This window comes from Rhinolophus sinicus, linkage group LG04 (genome assembly GCF_036562045.2).
Source record: "Rhinolophus sinicus isolate RSC01 linkage group LG04, ASM3656204v1, whole genome shotgun sequence".
Lineage (NCBI taxonomy): Eukaryota > Metazoa > Chordata > Mammalia > Chiroptera > Rhinolophidae > Rhinolophus > Rhinolophus sinicus.
The window spans coordinates 119,831,933-119,859,043 of record NC_133754.1 but is presented as its reverse complement, the minus strand read 5'-3'; the positions used below and the strand labels follow the sequence as shown (position 1 = coordinate 119,859,043).

General features: G+C 38.7%; 1 protein-coding gene across 2 annotated transcripts in view; it reads left to right on the top strand.

The window, feature by feature from the left end:
• Positions 1-27,111, top strand: part of TEK (TEK receptor tyrosine kinase) — a 98,003-nt gene that overhangs the window by 16,294 nt on the left and 54,598 nt on the right. The window lies entirely within an intron of this gene.

Sequence of the window (27,111 nt, the reverse complement as noted above, 5' to 3'; positions counted from 1 at the left end):
AAATTCCCAAAGACATTGTTTTTGCAACGTAACAAATAATTCTGAGTTTTACCTTGAAGAATAAGCAGGAAGAATAGCTAAGAAAATTTCTGGGATGAAAGAGTAATGTTTTGGGACTAGCTTTACTAGATTATAAGGCAGAGTACAATTCTATAGTAACAGTGGGGTACAGTCCAAGAGTCTCGACTAGAAAGGCCAGAACCAGACCCAAGTTTCTATAAAATTTTAATCTCCTATAAAGGATACAAATCAGTGGGGAAAGGAAAATTAGTTTTCTCTGTGGAAAAAAATAATTGTTTAAAAAGCACATGTGTTACCAAACACCAAAATAAATTCCAAATGAATTAAAGACTAACTCTAAAAATTCAAGCCTTCTAAAGAAGAAGATGCAAGTGAATATTTATTGACTTTTTATATAGAGAAGGATTTTTTTAAGTTTAAAAACAAAGAAACCAATAAAAATCATTATAGTTAGCTACATAAATATTTAAACTGTTAATCCAATAATAAGCAAAATTAAAAGGCAAAGAACAAATGAGAAAAATACTTGCAACAAATATAGCATATATGAGATTAAAGTATATTCATAAAAGAAGCTCATTGATATTGATAGAAAAATATCAAAACATCAGTAGAAAAAGAGAGGAACAAATAATTCACAAAAGGAGGAAATACAAGTAGTTAAGAAGCATGTGAAAAAGTTCACCCTCTACATAAAAATCAAATCAAAACAAGATATTATTTTTCTATATCAAACCAGCAATGATTAAAAAAACAAGTGAGAATACTTGATAATACATGGTTGGGGTTGGTGAAATGTGCACTCATACACTGTAGCTTTTTAGACAGAAATTTGACAGCGTAAAGTAAAATGTTATAATAAGATTTTAAATGTTATGATAAGATTAAGTAAAAATTCAGGATATGAAATTATATTTGGCTTTAGCCTAGGAAAAAACTATGTGCTATGTAGGTTTCTGCAGCTTCTTTGTATATATATCTAGGGGGGAAAAAGGATATATATCAAATGTTAACAAGAGTAAAAATGTTCCTTTCTAACCATTTCTCACTTCTCACTGTGTTTGCATAAATCTGATCTGGTGTTTAAAAAAAGGATATCATAATAAGGAGAAACAATTTTAAATAATTTATATTCTGAATGTCCTAAAAAGACCATTAAAATATGTTATTTTTGTGGTTTTTAGAGATACTTTTTTGATGATTATTTTTATTCTTTTTTTTTATTTTAAAGATTTTATTGGGGAAGGGGAACAGGGCTTTATTGGGGAACAGTGTGTACTTCCAGGACTTTTTTCCAAGTCAAGTTGTCCTTTCGATCCTAGTTGTGGAGGGTTCCGTTCAGCTTCAAGTTGTCTTTTCAGTCTTAGTTGTGGGGGGCGCAGCTCAGCTCCAGGTCCAGTTGCCGTTGCTAGTTGCAGGGGGCACACCCCACCATCCCTTGCGGGAGTCGAACTGGCAACCTTGTGGTTGAGAGGACACGCTCCAACCAACTGAGCCATCCGTGAGCTCAGCGGCAGCTCAGCTCAAGGTACCGTGTTCAATCTTAGTTGCAGGGGGCAGAGCCCACCATCCCTTGCGGGACTCAAGGAGTTGAACCGGCAACCTTGTGGTTGAGAGCCCACTGACCCATGGGGGAATCGAACTGGCAGCCTTCAGAGTTAGGAGCATGGAGCTCCAACCGTCTGAACCACTGGGCCGGCCCTATTTTTATTCTTAAATTGTTATCACCTAACAGGATAAAAAAATATAACAGGATCTACATTTATCAGGACTGCTGTCTAATTTGGGTACACAAAATGTTTTTGACTATCAAGATATTAATTAATGCAGTATTACTAGGAAAAATTAAAGAGATTCCAGAGACGATATCTTCCTTGGGCATTTTTATTGGGACATTCAGATGGCCTATTGAAATAAGATCTGGAGAGACAGTGAGAAATGTTTCTTTCACAGTATTCAGTTGATTTTTAAAGTTGGGAATAAAAACTACTCTGGGTAGTTATTTCAAATTATGGCAGTTGTGTGCTTTAACTTCCTGAAAATGTGTATTCTTCTGATTACAAAAATAATTTATGTTCATGTAGAAAAATTCGGATACACAGAAAAACATTTTTAAAAATTCAGCTACCAGCCTTAACTAAACATGGTTCTTAATGATAGATAGACAGACAGACAGATAGAGGTTTGGTTGTTCAGTTTAAATATCTGAAGGGACCCCATGGAAAGTAAAGTCACAGAGCTAATCCAGTTCTTCGGATGCTGCCATATTATGATCCAGAAATGCCTGAAACACATATTTTCCTCTCATCATTTAGGCTTAATCCTGAGGTATGTAGAGAGAGGATTCAGGGAAGTGTGAGGGAAGAGGGTAAATATCAGAAATGTAGTTAGAATGTCATATACACATTATTTGCTAATATTTGCTAGAATGTCATATGCGCTATTATTATTCGTTAATAAAGAAAAGTTATGGCTTGTTTTTAGGGTCATGAAATAAAAAATAGTTGGGAATGTCCAAGAATGCCTGCTGTCAAAGGGCATTTTTCAAAACATCGTATGCTTCTGGCTCTGTGTCTTTCGCTCCTCGCTTCACCATCTTCCCTCTAAACCTTCAGAGCCACGGTTGACTGAGTTGAGTAAGGTGAGGGCTGCAGCCAACCATGCCCTCCCTCAGCCCAACCCCAATGGCCTCCTTTGCTTTCACAGTGGCCATGTGACATGTCCAAACCTGAGAGCCAGTGTCCTCAGCTTGTTACCTTTTAGTATTTGTATCCAAATTAATTCCCAGAATGTGCCTGAGTTTTCTACCAATCTTCCATAAGACTGTAGGCCAGTGGTTTTCATACTTGCTTTATAGAGCTCTGGGGATTCCAAGGAGATGCCCGTTTGGCTTCAAAGCTACTGACAGGGAGGGACTTTTCTTCTACATAATATTTCATTTGATAAAAGGATGCCTTTGCTTAAACAAAAGCATGTTGGGGAACAGCTGACGCAAGTTGTAGGCTGGGCCTAACAGACGCGTATTCTGTATGAGGAATTACTGGTTAAGTCAATAGTGATTAGAAGTACAGGTTTTGAAACTGAAATATGAGGCATGGAAAGCTGGCTTGTTTCTTTCATATGCTGTAGACTGGAAACCAGAGAATCACGCCTGTATGTAAAGGCTGGTAAGGTAATTGAAGGTTTGAGAGACTCTTCTCATGAGTAAAGGGGATGCACATTTAGTCATAAACTTTGTAACATTGACTTTTATAGGTGTTATGGGGAAGCTTGTTTGCTATGAAGCAGGCTTTTAGGTGGAGGAACAGTTACTGCGTTGACATTAATATATGCTTGAATTAGAGAGTAAACACCATCCAGTTCCTCTGTGAGACTTACTGCCTACAAACCTGAAATTCTGTAGGTGCTTGGGGAGTCAGCTGAAGGTGTGCAGTTCCTTCTAAGTTGACATTTGAGTGTTGTTCCCTTTCAAACATTAAAATTTTGAAATTAACCACACAGAATCAGCAATCAGGTTTTCATTTCAAGCACACAGAAAAGAGCAAAATTTGGCTTTTTTTGAGTACATTCTACATTATAATCTAAGCACTAAAATCAATTTAACCTAGTTTTTAATTCCTTCAGGAGCCAAAATTAAGAGTATCAAAAATTCTGTTTGAAACCTAAGGTTCTGGCTGATCAGTCATATTTTCAAGTTCTGAGTCCGGGGGATTCTGGACTTAAGTTTGTAGAGCACGTGGTAATCTTGTTTTCCAGTTGTTACCTTAGACTATGAAAGTGTCTCCTCCTTAAATGGAGTCAGATTTCATCATTAGAGAAACCTCAAATTCACACTTCATGGACCCTCCTAGAAGTCAAGTCCATTTGAAGATGTAACAGAATGGAAGCTTCAGCAATGCAGCCCGGAGTGCCAGGACTTAGCAGGAATGCACTTCTGACTTTTCAGAAACATTTATGCTGACGGAGCTCATTTCTTACCCATGTTTGTGTTGCTCCTCTGGGCTCTCACTACATAGGGAAAAGGGCCAAACAGGGTGTGAGATAAAAATTTAAAAGGAGCCTTGTCCTACTGCACTAGTATTGTGCTGGGCAGTATTCATTGGCTCACTCTTTGGTCTTCATTTCTTGTTAGTTTTTCCCCCGTGATAGGTTTGCAGGCAAGATGACACCAGCAGAGGGGCTATTGTGATGATTTTCCAGGGAGCTGAATCCCATTTCCTCTACATGGGTCTCATAGCTTCAGGGAATCATAAATTGTCATCATTATCATGATGGCTGTTTGTGGACTATTCCACTATTTGCCCCACTCTTAACACATCATTCATAAAATACACAAAAGATTTTTTTCATATGAATGTAGAACTGTACGTTTATCTGCCCTCAGTGAAATACTCAGGGGTTCGTTTTGTTATGTCCATTTTACAAACGCCCAGTCTGAGGCACAGGAGATTAGGAAGCTGTGTATGGGCCTGTATTTCATGAGTATTGTGTGGCAGACCCGGGAGGCAGGCCACATGGCTGCTGGGCTGGGCTAAGCCCCTGGCTGTCCAGTGCCGTGTGAGCTCTTCTGAGACAGACCCAGCCCGGTGCAGGGCACCTGCAGACACAGGCGTTAGGACACATGACCAAGAGGAGAGGCACTAGTATAAACCCAAGGCTTGGTGTGCGCAGCACAAGCTGCTTGCTTTCCTTCCCAAGAGTTCCATTTTTAAAAAAATGTTTATCTTTTTATTCTGTGTGTATAAACCATCACCACCCAGAGATAGCCACTGTCAACATTTCCCAGATAAGATTGACTTTTCTATCCCTCCCTGTGGAATTCAAATGCCCTCCTCCAGGTTTCCCCTGTGAATTCTTAGGACACTCACATTCTCATGGTTAACGTCCTACACTGAGCGCTGGCTGAGGTTTTGATTTAACGTCATTTAATTCAGACACTCCCTGGCTTACTCCTGCCTGCGTGGTCTCTGTTCAGCTTGGTGTCCACCTAGATTTTCAGCTCAGACTTTTACATCAATTAAAAATAAGAATGACAACAAATTCGTCACACAGACAGACCTACAGGTACATGATAGACGCCTAGATACAATCATAAACACACAGACACGCAGACTTTTGTGTGTGTGTGAGTATAACACACTTAACAGATGAGTGGAGACAAAGATGGGGTTTGTATTGTGGCAATGCACACAACTTCACATCGAGTGTTACACACGTCTGTTCAAGTTCTTCGGCTCCTATCCCATTGCTTGGCTTTTCTCTTTCCTTTTGTGTCACCCTTTGGGATTATGTTAAATTTATCAATTACTTTAAGAAGAGTTGTTACCTTTCCAACGTTCTATCTTTCCACTTAAGAACACAAAACAGCTCTCCATGTCTTTAAATCTTTTTATCTTTTGGTAAAATTTCATAGATGTTTTCATATAGGTCCTCCTCATTTCATATTAGGTTATTAAGTATTAAGTGATATATTGATACAGTTGTGATATACTGAAATCATTTTTGCCTTCTGGGGATAAACCCATGGTATCTATAGAAGATAAATCATTTAATAAACTGCTGAACTGATTTGTTAATGTTTTATTTGGGATTTTTACTTTTTCATAAGAAGTAGTTTTCTTTTTTCAGCTATTTATTTGAGGTTAGGTAACAGGATTATACTAGTTTAAAAGAATTGGTAGCTTTCTATTTAAAAAAAAGTCCTTATATCACATAAACTCATCAGCAAAACCAACTTGTCCTGTAAATTTTTGATGAGATAATTCAGGCTTAGTGCCTTTTTAGTTTAATTTTATGAATTTAATATTTCCTAATAAAACAATTTTTATATATTTTCAAATTTATTAGCTGAGAATTATATATTGGATTTTCTTATGGTTTGAAGCATCTTTTCTACAAGAACTATTTCACCTCTTGATTTACTCTCAATTTCAGTTTCTAAATAGATTTCAGAGTCTTGCTATTGTGAATTCTACCCACTCCAAAGACCAGCTCTTAAAATTCCCATTTTTCTATTTTTAAGTTTATTAGTATCCTTATTTAGCTTTATTTTTTCTTTTGCCCTGCCCTAAGTTTTATTAGGTCTTTTACAAATGTTTCCTCAGTAGAGTTCTTGGTTTATTTATGTTCATTAATAATCAAAGTATTTAAAGCTTTAAATTTGTCTCTGAAAACAGTATCAGTCAGTTTTGAAAATAGGATTCTTACCTTTTATTTCCTAGAAATTTTGTCTTTTTAGTTATGATCTTTTCTGAGAATTAATAATTACTTAGAAGACTGCTATGTGATTTTTTAAGGGGTTGTTTTGTTGTTGTTGTTCAATGGTATATTGTTAAACTTGATTTATTGTATGTGGTGTGGGATGGTTTTGCTGTGATTTGGCATTATTGCATGGGCAGTTTCTCTTTGTTGGACTTCATTGAGTATGTGTGCAGAATAGCATGAGTTACAGCAAGGCTGATATTCCACTGTTCTGTATTGGTTTATCTGTACTGATTGTTAAAAGAGTAAAATCATTCTGTGCCATTTGGAAAGTACCTGCTACTTGGATCTCCTAAGTTCCCCCTGTCCTGCCACCTTGGCTGACTGGGTCCCTCCCTAGGATCTCTAGATCTCCCAATAAGTCAGCAACAAAGGGTTCATGTCTAGCCTATCAGACTCTTTCTGAACCTTTTCTGGTTCTCAGAACACTGCCCATTTTAATTTGGTTAGTCCGGGTTGTTAAATATTTTTAATATCACCTCTGAGCCATACCAAACTTATTTGTAAGACAGGCAAATTCAAGTACGTATGCATGGTCTAAAATACATACAAATATAAAATCATACAGGTGACTTCACTTGCCCTTGCTCTTCCTGGGCATATGCCCTGGACCGAGCTTGAGCACAAATGGCTTCTCGTTCTACATTTGTGACCACCGTGTTTGAAGGTACATATTTTTGTGCCTCCTGGTAGTCTCTCTTTATCTGTGGGGGTTACGTTCCAAGACCACCAGTGGATGCTTGAAACTGCAGATAGTTCCAAACCCTATACAAATTGGTCCCTCAGTATTCACCCGGGATTCGTTCCAGGAACCGCTGCAGATACCAAAATCCTTGGATGTGCATACTATCTGCATATAGCCTATGCACGTCCTCCTTTGTACTTTAAATCATCTCTAGATTACTTATAATACCTAATAAAATGTAAATACTATGTCAATAGTTATTATACTGTATTGTTTACAGATAAACTTTCTGGAATTTTAAGAAATGTTTTTGATCTATTGTTGGTAGAATCCACAGATATGGACGGCCAACTGTATACTATGCTTTTTCCTATACATACGTACATTTTTACTTAAAGGAAGTACTTTATGGCTGCTCCTTGGCATATACGAATTGCCAGCATCAGTACTTTGTGCTTTGGGACCAAAGTAGTAGTATTAAGTAAAATAAGGGTTACTTGAACCTGAGCACTGCGATTCAATGACAGTCAATCTGATAACTAAGACGGCTATTAAGTGACTAAGGGGTAGCATATACAATGTGGATCCACTGGACAAAGGGATGGTTCACGTCCTGGGTGGGATGGAGTGGGACAGTGTGATATTTAACCATGCTACTCAGCACAGTGCACAATTTAAAACTTATGAATTATTCCCATGGTTGACCGCAGGTAACTGAAACCACAGAAAGCAAAACCGTGGATAATGGGGTGGGGGCTACTGTACTTTTCCGGTTCTCACCCAAAGCAACAGTGATCTGTTCCAGTGCTGGAGGAAAACCTAGCTGTGACATTTGTGGATAAATGATGTAATTCCACATTATTCTTTATGGGTGACTTAATGGATTGTCAAGAGTAGTTTTGTCTATACAGAATTTTCACCTTACCCACTGGTCTTTAGAACCATGACTCCTATTAAATGTGTTGCTCCATTGAGTATACTCAATTTAGTAAGCACTGTATGAATGATTGGGGAAAAAAGAATTCCCTGTTTTAAGGTGTTGAGTTATAAATTTCTGAAAGATACATATATATATTATATATATTACATATATATAATATATATAATTGTATGTTTGATTTTTAGTCTACTTCATCAGTGAAAACTTGAGAGAGGTGTTATGCTATCTCCCCCAACTATTATGCTTTTCTCACATTCTTTTAGTTTTTACTAGTTTTTGTTTGTTTGTTTGTTTGTTTGTTTGTTTTATCTATTTGATTCTATATAATTTGGAGCACAATGACGCATAACCACTATTCTTTCATTGTGGACTTTATTTTCTGTCAACATAATATGATAAGATTTGTTCTATTTCATGCCCTCTATCTTGAATTCTACCTTGTCGGAAACTAGTATTATCACCTTTGTTTTCTTTCTTCATTCTTTTTTCTTTTCACTTCTTGATAAATTCTTTGCCCAGCTCTTTGTTTTTAAGATTTTGTGATTTTGTTTTAAGTGGTGGGTCTTCCATAAGCATCAACTTCGAAGTTTTGATTTTTGGGGGAAAGTATTTGTCATTCTATAGGTGATTTTAAACATTTATCTTTAAATAATAAATAATATGTTTAATCTTAACTTGTGACATACTATTCTATGCTTTGATTTTTTAAAAATTTCCCTGCTATTTCCTTTTAATTTTTTCTCTTTTCCTGTCTTTTGCTTACTTAGCTTATATTTTTACATTTATCTTCTCTAGTCATCTTGATGTATACATCCTGTTTTTTATTTTAGATAAATAAACAAAGGTTGCCCATATGTTTTTCAAAAATGCTCTTTAACCTATACTTTTCCATCTAGAACAATAAATAGTGAAACCATATTTTGAGCATCTGTGTATCAGGGAGGAACTTGGCACACATTAACTTTCTCCCATCCTTCTCAGCTTTCTAACTCTTTGCTACTTTAACATGGAATTTGAGACCAAGTTACTTTTTACAGTACATATTTTCAATTTTAAAAGGAATTTTTGACATTAAAATATTCTAATAATGAAATCAATTTTTTAAGGCCAATTCCATTGGTCCTTGTGGTTACTAAATGCTGACGATAGGTTGATTGGCAGTCTCGGTTGGCACAGTAGTTGCATTTTTTCGTGTGTGTGTGTGTGTGTGTGTGTGTGTTTTGTGTGTGTGTGTGTTTAGTGGGAAGTTCGAAGGGTTTACACCAAGGGTCCTAGTCAGATGACAAAGCACTCAAATACTGTGGAGTCTGAGATTCAGACTTCAGTATTAAAAGGATATGTTTCCATTTCATGCTATTGTTATTTAAATATGACCTCACATTTGGCATATCTTAGTCCTTTGTTTTCTTTCATTCAAAAACAAGTGTAGTGGGTTTGAATTTACAGTTATGACAGTCTGTTGGACTTTCTTTTTTGAATTCTGCAAAATAATGGAACACGAATTCCTATAACCATTGAGATTTGAGATGAATCTTGGAAGAGACTGACTTGAACATGTAAATGTATGTGGGGAAAGGCATCCTCGGCAGAAGGACAATGTCAGCACTGGCCAGGAAAGGAAAGCCTGCAGAGTTTGGGGCTAAAGAAACCAAATGCACTAACGATTTGCAGGAGTTCAAATGAGAGAGGTAAGTTACACAGGAATTATTACTAAGGAGTTGAATGTGAAAGACAGTACAGAGCTAGAATGGGCAAATTTGGTGATGGGATATAAATACTTAGGGAGAAAGAGCTGTTGACAATAATTGAGAGTTTTTTAAGCATCTGTTATTGGAAAAATACAGCCTTACGAGATCATGAGAGAGGGAAGGTTAAGAGAAGGTAAGATGCTGAGCTCATTCTATGCATATTGCATTTGAGATGCATATCTAGATGTCCAGTAGTCACTTTTATAACTTGTCCTTATAGCTGAGAACTAGAGACCTAGATTTGGAACAGGTGATAACTGAAGTCGTGGCAGTTGGTGAGCTCACTGGGAAAACGGAAATGGGGACTTCCATAGTACTGGTCAGGCCATCATCACTGGGCTAAAGCCACGGCCACTTGCTGAGTTTTGGCAAGGAGGGTGAATGGGAAATTAGTTAGATTCAAGAGAAAGCTGCTATTTTAGATTCATGGTGTTACATATAAAGTACTCATGTATTTCTAGTGGGATGATCAAAGTACTAAGGTAAATGGATACTCATGCATATGGAGAACTTACTGTGCCAAACTCTGTGTCGGGGAAAAGGAAGAGTTAATGAATTTTAACGCTGTCCCGGATGTTTTACATTTCAGATCTCATTTAGTCATTGCTCTTGCTTATTTTGTCTAAGTCAGTTTCCTCATCTTGGATATGGAGATATAAATGACTAATTCATATGGTCGTTGGGAGAATTAAGTAAAACAATGCATTTAAAGGATCTGAATGGTAGCCGATATTTAATAAGTTGTAGCTATATAACTACTAATAATTTTAGTAATGATTCCTGTGTAATTGACACACTGCTATCGTACAACAGAACTGGCAAATACTTGATAGTAACGATTTGCAAACTGTGCTTTTTTAAAAAAGAAATAGCAGCTCTAGGGAGTTGCCCAAGGGACTGCTTCAAGGTTGGGTGAGGAGTACAAGGCGGGGCTCCTATCTCCCGCCAAGCCACAGAAAGCATGGTCTTACCTGTTTTAGTTAGCAGACAGCACACAATTTCATTTACATAAGGGGATCCACTAGAAATGGAGTGTTGCTTGAAGTGAACATAGACCTGAAGGCAAACAGGGGGAGGAGCTGTAATTGAACCCAAATAGCAAGAGAGGGTGTCCACCAAGCTGTGGCTTCTGTGCATGGCTGAGCAGGGAAAGAGCTAGGAGAATAAAAACTCTCACCACACTTTGCTTCTCCCTCCTGTCTCCTTCTGGGGCTTCTGAACAGCTGAATCCAATGACTCAGGCAGCCTCCATGGTCCCAGAGCGGGGTGGGGAAGGCTGGAGGGTAGCTGGGGAGGGGCACACCTTGTCAAAATGTAGAGGGGAACCAGGGAATAGCCTGGCCTTAGAAAATGAGATTATGATGTTTAAATCTGAGTACTAAATTTGACTTAAAAATGGACCCAGCCTATGCCCAGAGTATCTCGAAAATTTAATGAAATTGCCTCTCTGGCTTTCATGTTTTTGGACTGCTTTCCCTCAAGTGACTGCACAGATAGGCTCTGTCTTCTTGCTGCCAGAAGAGTCTAAGCTCTCACACTGCCTACTTGGGAAGATAAAGGAGGAGTTGTTCACATAAGCCATTAGAATGATAAGCTGCCCGGCAGCTGCTGTGTACGGGAGCAAGGCCTGTCCCACGGCCACACCTACTAGATACCATGTCTGCAGTTCTTAAGACACAGCCTCTGCTCTGTGCCATCTGGGAGACTTCCCAGGCTATGTGGCAGCATGAGCCAAGCCTTGGAGGCTAAGCAGGAGTTATCCAGTTGAACATGGGACTAGGAGACACCTTGGAGAAGGGCAATCCAGGTACGGAGTATAGCTCATGCAAAGATTCCATGGATAATTCCTTAAGAAGAGCTCCTGATGTGTTTGGAATGATGTCATTGCCACTGGAATAAATGTAGGGCCTGGCAGGGGCCCAAGGGGATTACGCTATGACATTCAGGGCTTTTCAAGAACCCTTTCTTAACAAAGACACGTAGATTAGTACCTCTTGAAACATTCAGGTCTGCAGTTTGATAGGGGAAAGGCAGACATAAAGTTTCATTGGAATTCTACCAGGCAAATGTATCTGTAATTTTGCAATATGCAGAATTTTTATTTTTTAAACGCAGGGGAGAGGATATGACCAGACAAACAGCTTCCCAAGGGGTTTCCTAATCATGGGAATCATTCACGTAAGGCCCAGAGGCCGATAGATTCCAGAATTGTGATGAAGGAATTCCTGAACAAAACGCTATGAGGCAGGCGGGCCCCTGAGCCCTCTGCTACTACGAAGTTAAGACTAATCCCAGTGGTGAGCCAGAGGGGTCGATGCTTCAGGACATCTCCTGACCTATTTAAGAGCAAAGAGAAGGAAAGTATAAGAATTATACTTTTAACAGACGGTACACAGACTCACTTTTACAGACAATGAAGACAGTGTAAGGGAGGGGTCTCTGGCCCAGCGACGCACACGACGCACACGCGGGGTGTGGGGGGCAGGAAGCTTTGGGTTAGGTGAGTGGTCCCCTTGAGTGTCAGCTGGAAAAGGCCCATGCAGCAATGGCTTATGTTCATCTCTGAGTGGCCCTCTGGTCCCCACCAAGGCAGCCGCCACACCACCAACCTGCTTGGGAATCTGCTTTTCCAGCATCACGTGCCTGTGCACAGAATTGGTTTCCTGGTAAGGTCAGTCCTGTAAGAGATGGGGCAAGAATCAAAGGATTTTTAAAGGAAACAGGGAATCTTCCTTACCTCAAGATAGGCCTGCTTCCTGCTCATGTGGGTTGGAAGTGTGAGGAAGGGTAGGCACACAGCAGGACAGAAAGCCTTGAGCAGTTGTTCCTTTTGTGGTTGCCTTAGTTCCAAGGCAACTTCAAAAAACAAGCAAATAAAAATAAAACCCTTCCTCTGGGTCCGACACAGACCCTAGTGTCATACAGAGTCACTTGATCAAACTGGCTTCATGCCGTGCTAATACAAATAGTCCTTTATATGAAAGATAATGATTTATACATGATTCCCCCATTCTACAGATGAGGAAAATTAGACAACTTGAAGACCGAAGCTCCTAACTACTCCACTGTTGCATTGATGGTACCAGGCGATGAATAATTCACAAAATAGTCACCTGGGTTTACGATGTATTGTATTACTTTCAATTACTGTTGAATTCTTCCCGTTCAACTTAAACATATTAAAAATATGCACAGCCTGCCAAACACCGTGCTTGGTGCTGAGGAATTGAAGGAACAAAACAGAGTCGTTTTCTTCAGGGAGCTTACTGTCTAAGGAAGGAGGCAGAGGTGTCAATCATTAATTAGAACACTACCATTAAATGGATTCGTTACATATGACTTTCCAAAAGTAAAAATGAAAGAATAAATACAATACTAAGTATGTAAAAGAATAAGTGAACGTCTACCTTTTTCCTCACCCCACCCTGGTTCCTTAGGCCAGCAATTTCATTAGCCAGAGGTACCACTGATATCAGGTTGGTGTATGACTTCTAGACTTTTGTCTATATTTTGCTAAGAATGAGATCATACTATTCTGCATCTTGTTTTCTTCACTTAATATATCAAGGACATAATTCCACACAAATTTTTAATATTCCATTGTATGTATGAACCATCATTTATTTAGTTGTGCTCCTATAGGTGAATTTTGGGTTATTTCCAAATTGTGCCTATAGGCTGCTATGAATATCCTTGCCATATCTTTGCATATTTTCACTGGCATTTGTGGAAGATATATTTTTATTATAATTTTAAAAAGTAGAACAGAGTATAATTAACTTTTTGGTGTGTGTACAGCTCTATGAGTTTTAATGCATGTATAAATTCATGTAAATACCACCACATCAGAATACAGTATAATCCCATCACCCCCAAAAACATTTTTGACACTGCCTCTTTGTTGTCTAATCTCTTCCACTTCTAACCCCCGGCAACCACTCATCTCTTCATCCCTACAGGCCAGCCATTTCCAGAATATCATATAAATGCAGTCATACAGTACATAGCCTTCCGATATTGGCTTCTTTTACTCAGCATAATGGCATGTTATTGCAAGTATCAATAGTTTGTTCCTTTTTATTGTTGAGTGGTATCCCGTTGTGTGGATGTTTACAAGCATTCATCTATTGAAGGACATTTGGGTGTTTCCAGTTTTGAGTGATTATGAATAAATAGAGCTGCTATAAACATTCATTGTATACACTAAATTTTCATTTCTGTAGCGTCAATACGTAGGAGTGGGATTGCTGGGTGATATGGTACATGTACGAGTATGTTTAACTTTATAAAAACTGTTGAACCATTTTCCACAGTGACTCGATCGTACATTTTACATTACCATCAACAATGAATGAGAGTTATATTTGCTACACATTCTAGCTAACTCTTGGTATTACCAGGTCTTTTTTTGTTTGTTTTTTCCTTTTGAGAAAATCTAGTAGATATGTAGGGGTATCGCATGAGGTTATAAGTATTAATAGCATTTCCCTAATGGCTAATGATATTGAACATCTTTCTATGAGCTTAGTTGCCATCCATACGAGTATATGTATCTTTGGTGAGTGTCTCAAATCTTTTGCACATTTTTTTAAAAACTGAGTTTCTTTTTGTTGTTGAGTTTTAGGAGTTTTTCATGTATTCTGAATACAGTTGTTTATCACTTACGTGATTTGCAAATATTTCCTCCCAGTCTGTAGTTTGTATTTTTATTTTGACAGTGTCTTTCATTGATCAAAATTTTACATTTTGATAACATCTAATTTATCATTTTTTTCCCTTAATGGATCACACTTTTCCTGTAACCGCTAATACCTCAATGCCTAACACCAACTTTTCTCCCCTATCTCAAAAGCTTTAAAATGATAAATTTTCAAGTTAATTTTTGTATAGGTGGGAGGTTTTAATTCAGGGCTCATTTTTTTTTCTTGCTCATGGATGTCTGATTGTTCCAATACTATTTGTTGAAAAGACCAACCTTTCTTCACTGAATAGTTGGAAGATACATTTTTGATATGAACTGGTGTATTATCAGTATAGTTTAGTTGTTAGCAAAAATGGGTTTTGAAACAAATCTGCCTAAATTTGAATCTCAGTTCTACCACTAATTACCTGTGTGACAATGACCAAGTACTTATCCGCTCTTTGCCTTAGTCTCCTTTTCTGTAAATTGAAGATAATCATAGTACCTAATCCATAAGATTGCTGTGACAATTAAGTGAGTTATTTTGTGTCAATCACTTGGAGCCATGCCTGACATGTGATAAGTGATAAATTAGGGTTAGCTTTTATGTAACTTTACAATTACTGTAAATATTGCAAACATGTTCTGTAAATGCATTTCCAAGGAAATGCAAAATATTGTGACCATTCTTTTTCAGTCTGCTACTCTTGGCTATTTGTATTTCTTCTGCTGTGAATTGCTACTGATTTATTGATTTATAGAATTTATGTGTTATACATATTAACTCTTTAGATTTTACATAGTTTTTACAATATTTTATTCCATTTAGCTATTTTATCAATTATACTACCCACCAACAATGTAGATGTTCCTGTTTATCTGCCAGCACTAGGTATTTGACCCTTTCTACTTTTGTCAATTTGATAAACAAATAATGAGATATCCTTTTAGTTTGTACTTTGGGATTTGTAGTCATGTTAATCATCTTTTCCTATGTTTATTGGTATATCAGTTAGCTTTGGCTGAATAATAAGCCATCCCAAAACATCACGGTAAAACAACAAATATTTGCTATACCGTATTGCTCAGTAGGTCAGATGGAAGTTCTTCGGTCCAGGCTGTGGCCTGCTGATGGCCTGGCTGGGACCTGATGGTCTACATAATTCACTCACATATCTGACACTTGATCTATTGGACCGCAGCTGGAATGACTTATACTGTGTTTCCCCAAAAATAAGACTTAGCTGGACAATCAGCTCTAATTTATCTTTTGGAGCAAAAATTAGTATAAGACCTGGTGTTATGTTATGTTATGTTATGTTATGTTATGTTATGTTATGTTATGTTATGTCATGTTATGTTATATGACATTATATTATATTATAAAGACTGAGTCTTATAGTAAAATAAGACTGGGTCTTATATTATTTTTTATTCCAAAAGATACATTACAGCTGATTGTCCGGCTAGGTCTTATTTTTGGGGAAACATGATTATCTACTCCATGCAGTCTCTCATCCTCCAGTAGGTTATTCCAGGCTTCTCCTCATGGTGGTCTCAGGGTTCCATAGAACAGCAGGAAAGGGCAAGCGCAGTGGGAAAATACTTTTAAAGCCTGTGGTTGTGTCACATTTGCTAATGTTTCATTGCTCAAAGATAGTCCAATAGCTAAGCCTAGATTCAAGGGCAAGAGAAGTGTACTTAAAGCACTCAATGGAAAAAACACACAAAATATCGTGACCATTGTCTCCCAATCTACTGGAGTTAATTATTTCCGTCTTTTCCTCTGTGAATTGCCACTGATTTGTTGATTTATGTAATTTTTTAAATATATTATGCATATTAGTTCTTTAAGTTTTACATATAACAATATTTTCCCACTTGGCCATTTAAATTTTGCTGTGAACAAGTTTTGAACATTTTTTTTATAGTGAAATCTGTCAGTGTTTTCCTTTATGGCTTTGGGTATATTCATGCCTTTGGGTGACCAGACAGTAAGCTTCTTGAAAGCAGAAACCACATTTTATTCCTTTCTTCACTTACAGAATGCAGCATAGAGCCCAGCTTATAGTACTTATTAAGTAAATGATTATTGAATGAATTAATTCACTGAAAGCCAGTATCACTCATTCATTTATTTACCCATTAACTCATTTATCAATACTTACTGAATACCTATTATATACTAGGTATTATGCTAATTGTTGGAGATACAGTGGTGGGCAAAAGGCAAAACTGACTTCTCTCTTGGTGCTTAGAATGAAGCATAGTGCGTAGTAATGGAACTTAGTATCACTGAGTTCATGTTTCATCTTTCTACTCGTGTGACCTTGGGCATATTACTGAACATCCTGAGTTTCAGGGTTTTTTTAAACCTATGAAATGGAATATAAATCCCTTCCTTTAATATTATTGTGAGAATTCAAGTGGACAATGTTTGTAAAACACCTAGCATAGTGCCTATTTTGTAGTATGTAATAAACTATGCCAGCGTTTTTTCCTACGTGGTATAATCTGAGGCCTGTTAGGAAGGCTAGCCCTCTTCCATTGTCAGTCTCCACTTTGCAACTAGCATGATCTTGAACTTCTTTCATGATAGAGTCATTTTTTTTGGTTTGCTCTTCTAATAGATCTCAGGTTGTCACATTAAGCTATTCTTGGTTTTTGTGCGAGCAAATCAATCAAATTGCGTTCTTTATTGAGAGATGAAAATTAGGGCACTGAGGAACTAAAGAGTTTTATTTAATTCTGTCTTGAAGGATCTAGAGATTTGGTTGAGGGAGTGGGAGTGCACATTTTTGGGCAGCACAAGGGCAGCAGGGGGATCTTGGAAGGTGATTGAATCAGGAGAAGAGCCCAGAGAGAGAAAGTGACCTGCCTTCAAATACAGATTTATCTCATACCAGGTACATTTTCTGGTCCTGGATGAACATGGTCCAGTTGGAGAGCACTTCTCTCTTGGATAAAATGGACAGGAAAGATTAGAAGGCAGCATTGTGAAGCTTGAGGGAATTGGTGAGCTGGGCAAACCTCATTTCTGGGTATTCCCACTCTCTCTGTCCTGTACTCTTTTCAGCTTTTTGGCTACCTCTCCTGTGTCTACACGCCCTTACCCCACTTTCTACAAAGCTCCAGGGTTCTCCAGGTACCATCCTGCCAGACTCGTAGACATTCCAAAGTCCCCCAAACTAAAAATTTGTCCATTTATGCTGCTACCCTGGAATGACAGAAAGGGCCCTGGAGAGAAATCAGCACTTGAGAGCTCTTGCTACTACCCTTTGTGTGACTACTGACCAGTTCCTTTTCTATGGCCTCAGTTTGCCTTTTATGAAGTGTGAGGCTTGTACCAGGCAATCTTTAAAGGCCCTTCTAGTTTAAACAATCGTTTTGATGGTGCCATGCTTCCTCCAGCCCCATGTCACAGAATGGAGTCTGCATGTAAGTGTACGTGGATGCTTGATATTTAGTTAAGTCTCACTGTGTGGACTTTCTGTCTATTCCTTGGAAATAAAAAGTTTCCTGCCAACTGACTGAGGCTAATTCTAACTAGAACATGTGTTATTTATCCTGGATGGAAAATTTCTGGTGTTTAAAGGTGGGGAGAGGATGCCATTTCCTCCAGCAGACAGACGGCCCTGTTTGGCTGGGAGGCAGGGATGGGAAACGGGCATGTTTTTTGGGCAAACTGGCTTGGCACAACTCCTGGGTGAGAACAATTTGTTGTTAGACAGACACAGCCTAGTCACATCACGGATGTCCTTGTCTAACTCCCAACTCCCAACTATACAATAAAAAAGTTAACATCTTCCTTTAGTTATTTCCAGTTTTGTACATTTTGGTATCTTCTCATTAATCGCCCAATATCTTCTTGGAAGGAAACTTGAGGATGAAGTTATTGCTCAGAGCATTATTATATACATAAAAGGGTCATGGAGAACAAAAGAAGATTAAAGTGTTGGAAGCATGCCTGGAAACTGGATTTCTTCAGGGGAAACAAGAAGGCAGAGAAGATACTAAAAATACTTTAACATGAGGTTGACACAGAGAAATGGCTCCAGTAGTTCTTAGGATCCAATAAAAAGAAATTAATGCCAACTTTAGGATAGATATAAGAAAGAACATTCTAGAAATGTGTCCCAGTAAACACTTATTCATTCTCAAAACTCTGCTGAGTTGTTACTTTTTGGGGGAAGACTTTTCTGACTATTTTCTAATATCCCTCTCTCTCTGCCTGGGTAACTCCAATTCTCCTTCAGGCCAGGTATTACTTTCTCAGGGAGCCATACCTGACCCATAAACCCTCCTTCCACTTCAACCAAGTCTGATCAAGTTCATCATTATGCTATTCCATAACACCTTGTAATTCTCTCTCATAGTACCTATTATGCTTCCAGTGTTTATTTATGAGCTTAATTTTCTATGTCTGTCTTTCACATTTGCCTGTAAACTACATGAGAATTGAGATCATATCTGTTTATTTCATTGCTGTGTGTCCAGAGCCAAATGCAGTACCAGCACATGGGAGATGCTCCGTAAATTTGTTTAGTAAATGAATAAATGGATATATAAGTGACTTACTGAGATTTATTTATTTATTGACATTCAATATTATTTTATATTAATTTCATCCAGCTTGCCTCCACATCTTGGCCGTCATAAATAATGTTGCAATGAACATATGGATGCACACATCCCCTTGATGTAGCATTTTGGGTTTCTTTGGATAAATACCCAGAAGTGGGATTACTGAGTCCTCCTTTGGCTCTTGTTATAGTCTTTTTTTTAAAACTCTATTTTGTCTGGTATAAGCATTGCTACTCCAGTTTTGTTTGTTTGTTTTGTTTACATGTTCATGAAATATCTTTTTCCTTCCCTTTACTTTTAGTCTGTGTGTGTCTTTCAATCTGAAGTGAATCTCTTATAGGCAGCATATTATGTAGGAGTCTTGATTTATTATCCATTCAGTCACCCTATGTCTTTTGATTGGAGCATTTAATCCATTTACATTTAAAGTAATTGTTGAAAGATATGTAGTTATTGCCATCTTATTATTTATATTTCTGATCTTTTTTTTTTTTCATCTTAAGGAATTCCCTCTAACATTCCTTGTAATACTACTGGCTTGGTGGTGATGAACTCCTTTACCTTTTTCTTGTCTGGGAAGCTCTTTATCTGTCTTTTGAGTCTAAATGATAGCTTTGTTGGGTACAGTAATCTTGGCTATAGGTCCTTCCTTTTCATCACTTTGAATATTTTGTGCCAATCCCTTCTGGCCTGCAAAGTTTCTGAGAAATCAGCTCACAGCCTTATGGGAGCTCCCTTTTAGGTAACTAACTGCTTTTCTCTTGCTGCTTTTAGTATTCACTCTTTGTCTTTAGCCATTGACATTTTAATTATGATGTGTCTTGGTGTGGGCCTCTTTGAGTTCATCTTGTTTGGAACTCTCTGTGCTTCCTGGACTTGAATATTCATTCCCTTCACCAGGTTAGGGAAGTTTTCCATCTTTATTTCTTTAAATAGGTTTTCAATTCCTAATTCTCTCTCATCTCCTTCTGTTATCCCTATGAAGCAAATGTTGGTATGCTTGATGTTGTTCCAGAGGCCCCTTAAACTCTCATTTTTTTGGATTCTTTTTTCTTTTTGCTGTTCTGACTAGGTGTTTTCTGCTGTCTTTTAAATTGATGATTTGCTCCTCTGCTTTATCTAATCAACTGTTGATTCCCTCTAATGTAGCCTTCATTTCAGTTATTGAATTCTTTACTTCTGACTGATTCTTACATTTATTATTATTTTTAATTGGGGAATGTTGGGGAACAGTGTGTTTTTCCAGGGCCCATCAGCTCCAAGTCAAGTCGTTGTCCTTCAATCTAGTTGTAGAGGGTGCAGCTCAGCTACAAGTTCAGTCGCTGTTTTCAATCTTTAGTTACAGGGGGTGCAGCCCACCATCCCATGTGGAATTGAACTGGCAATCTTATTATTAAGAGCTTGCACTCTAACCAACTGAGCCACCCAGCCATCCCTGGCTGATTCTTTTTTACATTTTCTATTTCCATTTTTATGTTTCCTATCTCTTTGTCAAAGTTCTCCCAGAGATCATTGAGCATCTTTATAACGAGTGTTTCGAGCTCTGCATCTGATAGATTGCTGATCTCCATCTTGTTTAGTTCTTTTTCTGGAGCTTTGTTCCATTCTTTCATTTGGGACATGTTTCTTTGTCTCACCATTTGTCTGTCTCCCTGTTTTTTTCTATGTATTAGGTAGGGCTGCTATGTCTCCTGGTCTTAGTAGACTGGCCTAATGTAGTAGGTATCCTGTGGGGCCTAGTGGCACAGTCGCCTTGGTCACCAGAACAGAGTGCTCCAGGTGTGTCCCTTGTGTGGGTTGTGTGTGCCCTCCTATTGTAGTTGAGCCCTGGTGGCTGTTTGCTCATCAGTAGGATGGATTGACTCTGGGACTAATTTGTTGTGAGGACTGGCCATGACTACAGTGGAGGAGCTGTGGTGCAGGGGCTGATGTTCCAGAGCAGGATTCACTTTAGCAGGGCTCTGGTGTCTGCCCAGTCTGTTCTTTAAGTGTGTTGTCCTTGGAGATGGCCAGGTGATGGTCCAGCTTGGTCCAAAGCTGGCCACTGGGCCTGCCAGCCCCAGGGCCTCCTGGAAGGGGGCCAATTGCAGGCCAATTTTAGCTGCAGATTGTGCCTTGCCTGGGGCCACCTGGAATGAGTCACAAAGCAATCCACAGATGGCCACCACATGCACTTTGCTTGAAGGTGCCCTGAGAGGCCAAGCTGTGAACCAAGGCCAGCTGTAGCTAGTGCTAGGTGTAGGGCTGCTCAAGCAGTATAGGATATGCCAAAGCCAGATGCTGCTTGTTTGGGGTTTGTGAACCTTTAAGAGATTTTAGGAAAGTCTGCAGCATGAGCCAAGGCAGGCCATTTGTACAGAAAAGCCACTGGAAGCTGCTTTGGTGTGCCCGAAAATTTGGTAGGGTGGGGTCTCAGAATTACCAGGGCTGGCTGAATGAATGGTGTTAGGCAGGTTGATGGAGACTCTGATATTGCAGCTGACTGTGTTTGCATGCCAGGAAAGGGGAGGGCTCAACAAACAAACAATGGCTTCTGCCAGCTCCTCCAACTGTCTGGGTGAAAGCTACCCCTCCAGCCCTCACCCTGGGGCCAGACAACTTAGTTTCTCCCCATGTGTTCCTGGCACCTTTCAAGCTGCTCCCCCTGCACTGGAGCTCAGTGTGGGTGAGTCCATCAGTGACTAAATATATACATGGGCCCTTTAAGAGGATCACCTGGGACTGCAGGCACCCTCCATCTCACTCAGCCACAATCTCCCCTGGTTTTCACAGCCAGAAGTTATGGGGACTTCTCTCCCTGGCTCTGAAACCCTGGGCTGGGGAGCCTGGTGTGGGATTGTGACTGCTCGCTCCTTGGGAGAGGACCTCCCTAGAAGAGATATCCTTCCCAATTTTTAATGGTCACATGTGGGTGTGGGACCAGCCTATTCCATGTCTGCCCCTCCTACCAGTTTAGAAGTGGTTTCTTCTGTATTAATAAGAGTTTTTTAAGCTAAAGAGAATTTTCCTTTTCTGGACAGCATTTATAAACAAATAACTAAACTGAAATCCAAACAATGCCACCAAGTATTTTGGATAGTTTTGGAGTTGTCTTTGCTTCTCTAGATCATTGCTTAGGGCTTTGATTCCAGAAATACTTTTTCAGTTTATTGCCAAAACCTTGATTTCGAAACTGCTTTTGGCCAATGTAGCACTCATTGGGTAGTGCCCATTTAAAATATTTAGAACTTAAAGATATCTACTTCTGTTATAAAGGTGAGATGACCAAGAACACCTTGAAAAAATGTTAAACATGGTCAATATTAAACTTCCAGGAAACCATACAGACAGTTTGTGGGGACAGAGTCCCAGAGAGCAGTTTCCAGGCTCTCAACCTCACGTGGAAAGGTGCTGGCTCGGGTAGTAGATGGCCATGAGCTGTAACTGGTTGCCCATCAGCTGTAACCAGTTAGCCATTGGCCACCCATATAACTGCCGTGGCTGAGCTAGAAAGCACGGATTGCTGTTAGTAAGTGGGGTTGGTTGGTTGGCAGAGAAGTAGACGACAGGTTGCGGATTGTGTGGCTCCTGCTTCCTGTGTCTCCAACCCAGCTGCCATCGAGACTATAGTGGTACGTACCCCCTATCTATGGCTCCATGGGTGTTCCTTTTTGGCCTCACCATATCCTGCGTTCTTGTGTGGGGAGAGGGAGCTGAGACCCTGCATGACACAGTTGTTGTGAACACATGATACCTTATTCCAAATACATATCAGTGAAACTCCACCTACACTACAATTTTGAGGTGATAAGAAGCACAATGAAATAGACTCACTATACAATAATTTAACCTGCTTTTTCCTCTTAGCCTGCCAGCACTTTGAAGAGCAGGAGGCTCTATCTGCAGCAGTGTTGAACTTGAACGTGGGAAGAGAGGGACAGCAGGCTAATTGCAATAAGCATATTGTGCTGCAATAAAATGTATTTTCATATATAACCTTTTGTATTTAACCTTTTATTTTTATCCTTTTATTTAACCTTTTATTTTTGTCATTTGTAAAAAAAAAAAAAAGTAGTTAAAAATGATGAACTTGAGGCTTTGCATGTTTTTATTTAAGCAAAATTATTTTTTTTTCCCAAATGAAAACTTATGTGAAGTCCAAATGTAAAAAACAGATGAAAATTGAGCAGCTCCATGAGAGTGTTTTTGTGTGTGTGGGTGTCTGGAATCTACTCTGTTGATTTCACCTCCACCATTCTCAGAAACTTTTTAGAAAATGAGAAATAACTCCTTGAAACACAGTTTGAAAAACACAGCTGTCTCTAATTTTTAATTCAGTTTAGTTCCATCATATGGGTGTTGATTTAGGTCCATAATTATTTCTATGACTATTTTTTAGAAAAATATTTCCATGTCTTAGTTAATGGGCCATTGTTCAAAGCAATATTGAATACAAGAAAATCTTAATGCAAAAACAAGATTTAAACAACATTTTGAGTGCACCACAGTGCGATTCAGTGAGAAAATGTTACTGTAAACATTATATACTGTTCAGTGTAGCACACGAAAATATAATGAACAAAACGTTTTAGGATATTGTTATGCTTCAGTTGTGATGAACAATCATTTGTTAACTTGGCAGATACCATACCATGATGGCAGGTCGTATTTCCTTGTGAACAAGACACACTTTATGGAAATAATGAAAAGTGTTTGCAAGATCTTTGCCAAGGAAAAATAGCATCAATCACCAAAACATATAAGATGTATGAAATTCAATATGCATCTTACTTTTACTTGTAGCAAACCCTTAGCCTTTATGATAGAAGTGTAACTGGAATTAATTAGTGAATTTGATCAGAACCTTTCATACTATGGTTGTGATGAAACAACTCAACACCAGTCCCCCACATAACCTGGAGAAGATGCGGTTGTAATGTAAGAAAAGGTGTTAGACTGATATTGGTGTGAGCCCAGCTGGAATCTATCTTTTGTCAATTAGTCTTAGGAAAATGTTCCTAATAGCGTATTCCTTGTGGCACTCGCCATGCAAAAACTCTTTCAAGAAGCCACAAGCCACTCTACTCATTACAGTAGGCCCTCTGTTCCTCTATTTTTTAAAAAAGGTTAAGTTTGGCCACCCTCCTTCTCACTTTTCTTAAATTTTATTTTAACCTGTATATTTTTTCCAACATTGTGGAATGGCATCACATTTCCTATTATTAGTCCAAAGAAGAGAGGAAATGCATTATTTGGATGCAATCCAAGGAAATTTGGAGTGGGTGTAGGGATAAATGATGAGAGACATATATATTTCTGTCGTTCCTGATTCCCTTCCAAGGGAAGGGCAATAATAACACATTTACTGTTTTACATTTAATTTTTATGTGTAGGTAATCTCCAAGTGGTTCAAAAGCCAGCATACGTTAAGTATACAGTGAAAAATCTTCCTCCAGTCGTTGTCCCCTAACTACCCGGTTCTCCCCTAATGGGTCACCCTTGTTCTCAGTTTCATGCATCACCTTGCAAACAGTTATTTAGGCATATACAGACAAGTACAAATATGAATTCTTGTTTTAGGAAAGTGAAGTAGATGATTTTTAAGCTATGTCCCAGGAATCTGGTAGGTATTTTTCTTCATATCCAAACCTTATATATAAAATCATTCTGATGTTTTATTGTAAATGGCATTCCAGAGGACAGGGGGACGCCCTGGTGGAAGAGGGCTTCCCATCCCTGGTTAGCAAAATGTTATCAGGTCCGGACTCTCAGACCCACAATTTCCCTTCCTATCACCTAAAGTAAAGGAAGAAAGCTGGGAGGAGCAAAAGGAAAAAGAAACCAGATCAATACCTAGCAACAATTTACAGATGAAGTGTGATTGTCTTTTCAAACCAACTGCTTTTTCTATTATTTCCTAACGTCATTAAATGAACTACGGCTGGTGCCAGTGCAGTTCAGTGAGTTGAGAGCTGAAGCCTTGGTTTTGGCGAGTCACTCAGCTGGCCCTAGCAATGGGGCTGGATGGAACCAGAGCTGAAAGAATTAGTGTTTCCTTCCTCTTGGTGACCCTCTGGGAGTGTGCCTGGAAGGAGGGAGTGTGGGAGATGAGGTGGAGTTCACCCAGGGGCAGGACTGGATATACCCTTGGAAACGGCTCTGTGCTCGAGTGTTATTTTGGGAGGCTGTAAGTTCACTGCCAGGTGTCCTAGCTCATGCTCTTTTAGACCATTTTTCTTATTTAAACCTGTGTCCCTTCTTTTGTGATCTTCAAATTATCACTGAGTCTAGAAACAAGAGACGCTTCAGTGTCAGGGTTAGAAACCTATTCTAGTCAAGATTTTCTTTCTCAATCCTAAGTATTGAATTAGCATAAGAAAAAAATGCAACTCTAACTGCCACTTATATTAAGATCTGACTTTGAAATTCTTCCTAGTTAGGTTAGAAAATGTAACTCCTAAGAGTAACAATCTCAAAACCTCACTGCATACATCAAACGTGGACAATTGCCATTCAAAACAAGTTATATGAGGACTTCATGGCACTCACAGTGCTTGGCATACGTAGGCATTCCAGGAGGGTCTGGAAAATAAATACCAGTCAGCCCCAAATGCTCAACAACCAAGGATCACCTTTCTATGGCATTTTTTAAAAACTGTAACATTTGCTTTTTTCCCTGTAAACTCAGTAGTTATCAAAACCGTGTTTTAAGTATGGGCAAGAAAGTCAGTTTAGACTCAGGAGAGTATTTGCATTTTTAACCACATTATTCCTGAAGTGGGAACTGAGTAAATACGTGGACTTGAATCAGACAGATCTGGAATAAAATTTGCCCACCCACCCACCCATCCATCCATCCACCCACCCACCCATCCATCCACCCACCCACCCATCCATCCATCCATCCATTATTTATTAAGTTCTCTATGTGCTGCTACGAAGCATGATACTCCTATATAAATCACTGTGAACAAAATAGCTTCAGTCCTCATCCTTATAGGCTTACCATCTAGTGGAAGAGAGAGTAAATAAAACATTACAGATTATGGTAATCTTTATGAAACAAACAGGAAGCTGAATTAGAGGATACTGGGATGAGAGTGTATAGATATTATACAAAAGGTAGGTGGAGAAGCCACCCACGAGAAAGGCATTTATGCTGAGACTGGAAGAATGAGCAGAAGTCAGCCGTGCAGAGTAGAGAATATCACTCCGAGCACAGGGATCCGCATGTGCAAAAACTGTGAGGAAGGAAAGGACATGGTACATCCAAGGAACTGAAAGACAAGTGAGAATTGGAACTGCAGCTCTGGCTTCAACAACTGTGAGAGAGAGAATAAGATACTCAATCTTTTGAGCCTGCATTTCTTCATATTTAATATAAGATAATGGTGCATACCTCACAGAGTTGTTGAGACAATGTAATGGGTATTTAATGAGATAACACGTAGCTTACTTGAATCACTTCACATCTGAAACTCTGGTTGGTCCTCATCACCCAGTGTGTTGACCTGTTTAGTCTCCGAATTTTATGTAGATCTGGGATTCAACCATCACTGGAGCCAAGGAACATCTTTCATCCCTGCTATTTCCACAGTCAACAAGAGGAGAAAATAGGCAGATTCCATTTGTTCATCTTAGGACCTGGAAATCAAAACGAGAGAGAGAGAGAGAGAGAGAGAGAGAAAAGTACCGAAATGAAAGGATTTTATTTTTTAAAATATGCTTCATCATGTATGGAATAAATTCTAAAGGTCAATTTTAAATTAAAATTTTCTTGTTTTACATTTGGGCAGGGTTGAGGGGTTTGGGCCTAGGTGTTCAGGAAACAAAATAAAGGGAACTGAAATAATGGTCATTCTATACGCCATATACATAAGACACAAGGCTTGGCAAGTTATATACTTTATCTCATTTAATCGCCACAAAAATCCTGCAAGATAGGTCTTATTGGCCTTGTTTTAAAGACGACACAAATGAAGTTCGGAGGGAAACATAGACTTCACTCAGTCCCTGTCTTATCTTGTGGACTTTAATATGGAATTGGGCGATTCTTTGATAAATGATGACAGTCTTAAAGTTAGCATCTAGTGTACATAGTTGATGTAGTTCTTTATTATTATTGTTGCAGTGCCACATTATCATTAATTGATTAATAATTAATGATAATAAGTATAATTAATAATGACAGTGCCATTATCATGAATTTGAT